The sequence below is a fragment of the Callospermophilus lateralis genome, chromosome 16, assembly GCF_048772815.1.
Source record: "Callospermophilus lateralis isolate mCalLat2 chromosome 16, mCalLat2.hap1, whole genome shotgun sequence".
Lineage (NCBI taxonomy): Eukaryota > Metazoa > Chordata > Mammalia > Rodentia > Sciuridae > Callospermophilus > Callospermophilus lateralis.
In genome coordinates, this window is record NC_135320.1 from 19,111,892 (window position 1) to 19,121,707 (window position 9,816).

The 9,816-nt window shown below is 39.7% G+C and overlaps 1 pseudogene; it reads left to right on the forward strand.

Moving 5' to 3' along the window:
* The first annotated feature begins 5,565 nt into the window (after positions 1-5,565).
* Positions 5,566-6,067, forward strand: LOC143382368 (translationally-controlled tumor protein-like; annotated as a pseudogene).
* The last annotated feature ends 3,749 nt before the right edge of the window (positions 6,068-9,816 follow it).

Here is a 9,816-nt window from a genome sequence, read left to right on the forward strand (position 1 = left end):
CAGGTGCATGGCTATGTTTACATATACCTCAGGTGTGTGGCTGTGTTTATACACATCTCAGGTCACCCAACTCTGTTATGCATGCTCAGGTGACACAGCTGTGTTTATGCACACCTCAGGTGCATGACTGTGCTCATTTACATCTCAGGTAACTGGCCTCAGGTGACACATTATGTTCATACACGTCTTGAGTGGCACAATTTCTAACCTGTTGACACACAGCAAAGGAAAACCAAATGGATTGGGAAAAGTCAGAGCAAGTGACAAAAAAAAAAAAAAAAAAAAAAAACCTCTTTCATAGAAAATTACTTTATGTAGCACAAGTTACTCAGTGGACAGCACTTAATACTGGAATAGCATCAGCGGGACTCAGCACTAAACACACTCTCTGCAGGTTTCTTAGGCCAGATTGTCTATGCTCAAAGTCTGGCTGTACCACTTATTCTCTCACTAGTTATTTATTGTCTCCATACTTCTTTCATCATTATATAATGGAGATGTTGGTAATCATGACCTCACAGGGTGATGTGGACTGATGTGTGTCACAATCAGAGAACACAAATCCTAAACTCCAGTACCATAGAATGTGACTGTATTCAGAAATAGGACCCTGACAGAGATGATTAAGTTAAAACAATGTTGTTAGCATGAGCCTTAATCCAATATGACGGTGTCCTGATAAGAAGAGGAAATTAGGACACATGGAGAGACATCCAGGATGTGCACACAAAGACTGTGTGAGGACATAGAGAGAAGGTGGCCATCTGCAAGGCAAAGAAAGAGGCCTCAGAAGAACCAACCCTGCTGACACCTTGATCTGCTACTTCTAGGCTCCAGAAGTGTGAAAGAATGAATTTCTGTGGTTTAAAGCCACCCAGACTGTCGGCATTTTGTTATGGCATCTCCTGTAAACTAATACAGTCACCATGAGGTTAATAAGCGTTCACAAATCTCACTATTATTATATTCCTGGATTTGCTCTTTTTTTTTTCTTTCTTTTAAGTCTAAATCTGTCATAAACATGCAGTTTAAAAATCTACTAATTCAATCATTCTATTGTACCAATTCTCATGTACCCTTCTGCAAATTATTGACTGACTCTGGAGTCTCAGTTTCCACATTGATAAATAGGGAGATTACATTTTGTGATCTAAGAAAATTATGGGAATCTAAAAATCAGTGATTTAAAATTGGATTCAGATTTGATGAAAGAAGACCGTAGGAAGCCGAGCGTGAGAACCCAGCAGCCAACAGTAAGGTCTGAGCTGGGCAAAGGAGAGTGGCCCCCACAGGCAGAAGCTCCTGCCAGCTGCAGAGGTGTCAGCCATCCTGGGTCTAAAGGGGATGAAGAGAAGAAGCTGAAGATGTGCTATAAGCTAAGGCAGAAGAAAATCCAAAACCAAAGTATAAAGTGGGGGTAGGGAGCCGAGCGTATGAGACTTCATTAGACAACCCTCGCAGAATGTCAAATATCAAAAAGGAACCCCGGGCGGTAAACGGAAAAGAAAAAGTCCAGACTTGGAAATTCACTCAAGAGCCCTTTCTAGCATGTTAGGGAAAGAAGGACATGGAAGAAGAGAAAAGGGAATGTGGAGAACAGATGGCAGAAGTAGAGCATTTTATAAATAGCTACGCGCAACTCAGACTTTTAACATCCAATCGACTTCTCTCTGGCCACATAGCATGACATCTTCCTGGAATAAGATATGTATTTCTGGAAAATGGGGCATAAAAAATTGGCTCAAATGAAGGAAAGCTGTAAGCATTTGTTTTACATTTTAGCACATTTTAAACTGTCTTTTACATAAATAGAAATCAATTAAAACAGATGTATATCATCCAACTAATAAGCGTGATGTGGTAGAGATTACATTTTTTTTATTCAAATTTAACCCTTAAATGCTAGGCTTTGAGCTTCACTCTCAGTTAATCTTTATCAATGTTAATTTGGAAAATAACCTGTTTGTGTTTTGCTGTTTTAAAGTATTATTCAAGTTTTGGGTGCAAATTGAGTATGCATGTGGGATCCACAATGCATATGGCTGCTCTCAGAGGAATTCACTTGCAAGCTTCCGCTCCATGATTGTGGAGAAAATATTCAGTTATCTCTAGAACTAGCAGTCATTGGCTAAGAAAGTGATTACTCTAGAGACATCTCATTCTCCTCCCTTCACTACCCAAAGTGTTATTGCTGCTAAGCGGAAATGAAGCCAAGCTCCAGTTCTCTCCAGATGGTTTAGGATATTTTATCAATGGAAAAAAATGAGCAGCCGAGGAAAAGATGTGTAGAATTCCCATAAAATATATGAGTTACCTCTTAACTAATTTGGGTAAAGAAAACATTCTCTAAAGTCCTAACTCTTGTGCTTTGACTCTTGCTAACTTACCACACAGAAAAAAATATAACAGAATTTTTGAATCTGATACATTTTCTTTGAGTGTGGATCTTTGGTGGAGAGTTCAAAGGGCAAGGACTAGGTCAGACTAAAATCTCCCATAGTTTATTCCAAAACCAAAAATCAGCAGCTCAGGATTCTAGAAGAGGCCATGCAGTGTGTTGTGGAAAGGTCAGACTGAGAGATAAGAGACATACTTTGCACACGTATTAATTGCATGATCTTAGCCAAGCCCTTAAATTCCAACAAATTCAGTTTCCTCATATATCTAGTGACAAGTTTTTGTTTGTTTGTTTGTTTGTTTGTTTGTTTGTTTTTGTTTCTCTTATTGGTTTTGATGCTAGAAATGGAACCCAGGGCCTCATACATTCTAACCACATGCTCTACTACTGATCTGTACCTCTAGCCCCTCACCTCCAATATTATTGTTTCTCTCATTTGCTACCTAGCTACATATGTCTCCTGTCCTAGCTCTAACGCCATAGACTGAATGTCTTAAATAACAAACATTTATTTCTCATAGTTCTGGAGAGTGGGAAGTCCAAAATTAAGAAACTGGTAGGTGGGCTGGGGATGTGGCTCAAGCGGTGGCGCGCTCGCCTGGCATGCGCGTGGCCCGGGTTCGATCCTCAGCACCACATACAAACAAAGATGTTGTGTCCGCTGAGAACTAAAAAATAAATATTTTTTTTAAAAAAATTCTCTCTCCCTCTTTCTCTCTCTCTCTCTCTCTTTCTCTCTCTAAAAAAAAAAAAAGAAACTGGTAGGTGTCTGGTGAGGGCCCTCTTCCTGGTTCATAGATGGCCACCTTCTCATTGCATCCTTTCATGGTGAAAGGAACAAGGATGTCTGCAGTCTCTTCTAAGAGGGCACTAATCCCATTCATAAAAGTTCCACCGTCAGGACCTAATCATCTCCCAAGGCCCCACCCCCTATTACCATCTCATTAGGGGTCAGGATCTCAACATACAAATTCAAGAAGACACAACCCTTCAGTCCAAACCACCTGGCAGGGTTCTCCTTCCTTGTTACCTGCTTCACTTCTGGCACAAAACACTGCATCTCTTCTACCTGTGAGTGAATTACAGTTCAAAAGCAGCTCCTGAGTCTTGTCCAGAAGCCCAAAGTAAAACTAATTGGGTTCGACACATGTATATCTTCTATATGAAGTGCAGTTTTAGGAAAGAACTGTGGGATAAATGTGCGAGAAGAAGAAAATGCTTCTTAAAGACCAAGAACAATGAGAGCCATCTAGTCCTTCCAAAGAGTTAAATATATTACAAGGCTATGATAACTAACAACCAGTATGGATACATGAATAGATAGAGAAATTGGGCAGAAAACATAACCTGGAAGAATTCTACCCATAGATGAGCACTTCATATAGGAACAGAAAGGCAGCTTTTTATATCAGTAGGGGCACAAATTACATGTCTGTAAACAAATAGCTATTGGAAAAAATAAGTCGGATCTCCAGCCTACACTCTACAAGAAAATAAACCCCAGATATTGGAAAGATGTCAGTGTTTTCTAAAAAAGGAATTAAAAAGAACGTTGAAGGGAAAAAAAAAAATCCCTTATAAGAGGATTAAAGGAAATCTTGGAAGAGAGTTTCGATGCCCCAAAATGGAATGATTCAAAATCCAGAAACTATTTAGCAAGAAGAAAAGAGACTTGATGACTTAAAATTCTTTTTAAATGTCTGCATGGGAAAACACAATATGAAGTTAACCAAAAGGAAAAAAAAAAAAAAAAAACTATGATTTTAAGTCTACCAGCTCAAATAGGATAAAGCAAGCTTGTCTTTTGGTCAAGTTGAGGCACATGGAGTTGAATTCAAGGAAGACCCAAGGTTTTGCTACTTCTGAGAAAGTGTCTGAACCTCGAGCTCCTCAACTCCAAAATGGGGTGACGGTGGCTTCTTCTTTGGAGCTTGTGGTTGAGGTTACAGGCAACAACCACCTGACGTGGAATGTCGGTGACGGCGCAGAGTGGCCAGTTCACCTCTCAAGGGATCTTTGCTCGATTTCAGTACCACACCATAAGAAATGCTTAGAGATTGGGAAAAAAAAGGATATGTCACACCCAGCTGGGAAATCAAGAAATGCTCCTGAGCCCAAAGGATTGACAGCCAGAGAAAAATGACAGAGCACAAAGAGGAGCAAGCCCAGAGGAGAGCACATCACACCTCCAGACAGTGAGCCACAGGGGACAGCGTGAGCCACAACAGGTTAGCTGTCACAACCCCCCCCCCCCCGCCCAGCTCCAGCCATTTGGCAACTATGGGCACATCTCTGCCTATAAGTAGGAGCTCTTTGCTCTTGCAATCTATATTTGGTTCTGGAATGGTGCAAATTGGTAGGTTCATCACAGTAAGATCAGTGCCAACCCGATGACAGAAATGCAATTAGTCTTTGTGTGTGTGTGTGTGTGTGTGTGTGTGTGTGTGTGTGTACCAACATATGAGAGCTGGAATAATAAAGAGTAATGGCTATCATTTATTTAGCACCCACTCTCTGCCAGGCACTGTATCAGTCACTCATATCCATATTCAATCAAATATTTATGAAGTGCCCCTCGTGGGCTTATTGTTATCACAAGTGCTGGGGAGAATTATTCATAATGCTGCCCCTGACTTCATAGTGCTCAGAGCTCAGCGGGGTCCATGGGCGGCTGGCAGCAACTGTGAGGCACCATACTAAGTGACAAGGGGAACAGAGGGTGTGTACGGAGGGTGCCTACCCATATTTGGATGTATTAAGACGGACATTAATTATGATAAAATTGGCAGTTCTGAATGGGAAAAGGCGGTCACAAAGGGCTTGGGAGGAAATGGTACCCGGATTTCGTTGACAGGGGTGGGCAGGAGAGTATCTGCCAGTGCTCTGGGCCATCACTTCCCAGAGATTCTTCATCAGCCATCTCCACTTCCCAGGCCACACCCTTGGTTTTCTTCTCAATTCCACCCCTTAGACCGTGACTGTATGAATGCACCCCAGTCTTGCCTCTCTCTACAAAGACTCTATTCTGGTTTTTACTCTGCCCACTTCTGCCCCTCCCCAGCTGCACCATGCTGGCTGAGAGCTCTGGGCTCCTGCTGAATAGTACCACATCCTTCTCCCTCCAGTCACCATCAGGATTATCTATGGGACCTCATTGGGCCGATAAGATGTTCTCTGACATGGACAAGATCCAGAAGATAGCGATGATCTAGGCCTGGAGGTGGAGGGCAAGATGGCCAGTAGGACAGAGAGTAACATCTATAACTTGATCATTGATGGAAATGACTCCACTGAAGGACCCGAGGGCAAAGGTACCCAAGGCCCAGTAATCACTGGTGTTGACGTTGTCATGAACCATCACTTGCAGGAAACCCATTTCACAAAGCCATGTAAGTACATCAAAGATTACATGAATCAATCAAAGGCAAACTTGGCGAACAGAGACCAGAAAGAGTCAAACCTTGTATGGCAGAGGCCACAGAACAAATTGAGCACATTCTTGCTTTAAAAAAAAATTACCATTTCTTTATTGGTGAAAACATGAATCCAGATGGCATGATGACTCTCCTGGACAACCATGAGGATGGTATGACCCCACATGTGATTTTCTTTAAGGATGGTTTAGAAATGGGAAAATGTCAACAAATTTGTCAGTTACTTAGGACCTAAAGACAAATGGAACTGAGGTCATCTTGAGCTCATTTATTTTGACCATGATTTCTTTTTTTTTTTCATGGCTTTTATTTTTTAAAAATATGACAGCGGAATGCCTCACAATTCTTATTACACATATAGAGCACAATTTTTCATATCTCTGTATATAAAGTATGTTCACACCAATTCATGTCTTCATACATGTACTTTGGATAATGATGTCCATCACATTCCACCATCATTGCTAACCCCCTGCCTGCTCCCTTCCCCTCCCATCCCTCTTCCCTATCTAGGATTCATCTATTCCTCCCAAGTTCCCTCTCCCTACCCCACTATGAGTCAGTCATTTTATATCAGATAAAACATTTGGCATTTGTTTTTTGGGGATTGGCTAACTTCACTTAGCATTATCTTCTCCAACGCTGTCCATTTACCTGCAAATACCATGATTTTATTCTCTTTTATTGCTGAGTAAAATTCCACTGTGTATATACGCCACATTTTTTAATCCATTCATCTACTGAAAGGTATTTAGGTTGGTTACACAGTTTAGCTATTGTGAATTGTGCTGCTATAAACATTGATGTGACTGTGTATTTTGGAGACATTGTTTTTTGTTTTTTTGTTTTAAGAAAACATGTCATGTAAGTTGTCTAAAAAATAAAGTACATTTAAACTCAAAAACAAACTAACAAAACAAAACCCTATTCTGGGACTGCAGAAATTCTGTTCTGGTCTCCCAAACCTCTCCTGGTTCAGAGTAGTTACTATCGTGGGCTATTGACAGTCTCAGATGATGGGTCCTATGATTTCAAGCTTCTTCACAGTTTAGGCCTCCATTGTCTCATTCTTTAATCCTCTATTTTTCTCATCTCTAAACTGAATTAATAACGACTTCATAAGGTGATGCTGAGGACTAATAATGAAGCTCTTGATGCTGTTCTGGGCTCCTGAGAATTCAGTAAACATTAGCTAGTCTTACTAAAAAGCATCCAGTCTCCAGTATTAACAGGATTCTGTTTCAGAAGAAGACAGTGCAGTATTATTATGCATTTTAAAAACTAACAATTTTTTTAATGCTGATTTTTTTTTAGCCATATGAAGTAAAGAGACTCTGCAGTTAATTCCACATCCACTGGCACTTTCCACTGCACATGAAGCATAATGAATTGACCCTTCACTCTGTAGCCAGCAGTAATGCAGGACGCCCTGGAAGCAGAGGAGCAAAGTGACTTTTTATCCTCACTCTGTCCCTTGGCTAACAGATCTCAACTAACTCATTTCACCTTTCTAGGTCTTGGTTTGTCCCAACTCTGAAGAGAGGAATGTGGACAAAAGATGGCTTCCAACGTAAGTAGGAGTCTGTTGTTAAAGATACATCTGTCAAGACACGAAGGGCCATTTAACCCCAGCACACAATGCAAGCCTCATGAATGCTCACAGAGGAAGCAAGCAAATCTCAATGTGTAGAGGTCAACCAGGAGACACAGGAGTGAAAAGATTTAGCCACGATCAAGGCCCTCTTCTGTACCAAGGCCAGGATGAAAATTGGTAATCCAATATTTAGCTTTGTATGCAGACCTCTCTTGAACTCACCAATTCTTTGCTCTCAAATCCATGGTCAGAAGAAATTGGAAACAGGACGATGCCATTTCTTTCAGCATCAATTGCTTTGCTATCTCTAAGCACCATTTAGTTCTGTTTCCATAGCTCCTGGAGAACATTGACTTTTGATCTGAAGTAGATCTTAATTTTCTCTGTCCCTTTTCTAAAACAAATGCAAAGTAACCATTTCATTGCTCTAGTATTTCTTTATCATCTAAAATAAGTCCTTGAAAACCACTTTGGCAAACACATACTATCTTTTATCTATAATGTGTTCCTTGATTTGAAAATTCCTCCTGAAGATCATTTTTTTTGCAATGTTCATTCTTTTTATTTCTATGAGCTCTAACTCATTCTCCCTGTGCTCCCAACCACTCTCATAACTGTCCCAGGATTCCTTCTTTGCAGTTCTCTTATAGTTTGCAACCATTCCATGTGTCTATCAAGTTGTTCCTCTTTCCCTTCCTGGCCTGATGGGTTTCCATGGCTCTACTACCCATCATTATAAGCACTAGTTTATAATAGTGTTTTTATATAGTTTCATTCTCTAACTCTTTTTATGTTTGTTTAGACAGATGTGGTTTCACTTTGTCACCCTCAAATGATGACTGAACCAAATAAGATGATATTTTATTTCTAAAATAAAACAACTTACTTAGAACTGGGGATGTAGCTCAATGGTAGAGCACTTGCTTAGCATATATGAGGCCCTGGGCTCCATCAAAAATACAACACACACACACACACACACACACATAAATAAATAAACACACACACACACCAAAAAAATTTTTTTTTTACTTTCTCCTGGGATTGTTTTGTTTTGGAAATCCATGAATCATGTTTATGAAATAATAGGAGAAAATTTGGATTAAGTAGTTCCATTATTTGGGTATTTTTTTACATTTAATAAATTCATTTCAAATGAGCTAAAAATCAGGTATTTATCTGTTACCATAACTAAATCATCTCCATGATTATACAATTTTTTATATTTAATTATTTTTTCATGGATCCACAGACTCTCTCTTGAGTAAACAGGCAATGAGATCCAAACCTACTTTGAACTGGATGACAGTGGCCAGTTCTTCCAGTCCCCTGGGCACTCTGCCATAGGACTGAGCTATAGCCAGTTTTAATGGAGTTTCTCTGGTGGCCAATACTCATTCTCTCTGGCAGACCATCCTGAGGGAAGTGGATTTGCCTGGAGTGACCCCAAAGATAAGAAAAACAAAAAGACTAGCAAGTTTGGTTTTCACAACAAAGAAAACAAACAAGAACTCCAAAAACACTTAACACCAAAAAAAAAAAAAAAAAGCAAATAACCCAAGCAATAAATGGGCAAAGGAACTGAACAGGCACCTCACAGAAGAAAAATTACAAATGGTCAAAAAATATATGAAAAAATGTTCGACATCTCTAGCAATTAGAGAAATGCAAATTAAAACTGCACTGAGATTCCATCTCACTCCAGTCAGAGTAGCAATTATTAAGAATACTAGTAACAATAAATGTTTCTAGTATTAACATTACTAGTAGAATACTAGTAACAATAAGTGTTACTAGTATTAACAATAAAAGCAGTATGGCAATTCCTTAAAAGATTTGGAATGGAACAACCATTTGACCCAGTTATCCCACTCCTTGGTTTATGCCCAAAGGACTTAAAATCAGCATACTATTGTGACAGAGCCACATCAATTGTTTATAGCAGCTCAATTCAAAATAGCTAAACTATGGAACCAACCAAGGTGCCCTACGACAAATGAATGGATAAAAAAATGTGGTATATATACACAAAGAATATTACTCAGAAATAAAGAAGAAGGAAATAATGGCTTTTGCTGGTAAATGGATGGAAATGGAGAATAGCATCTAAGTGAAATAAACCAGTCCCAAAAAAACCAAAGGCTGAATATTCTTTCTGATAGGTGGATGCAAATCCACAAAAAGGGAGATAGGGAGGGGAAGTCTAGAAGTTCATTGGATTAAACAAAGGGGAATGAAGGGAAGGGAGGGAGGATGGGAATAGGAAAGACAGAATGAATTGGACATAACTTTCCTATCCTTATATATGAATACACACTCAGTGTAATTTCACATCACATACAACCACAAGAATGGGATCCTAGGATCCACCTTGCCGACCTGTGTGGAAG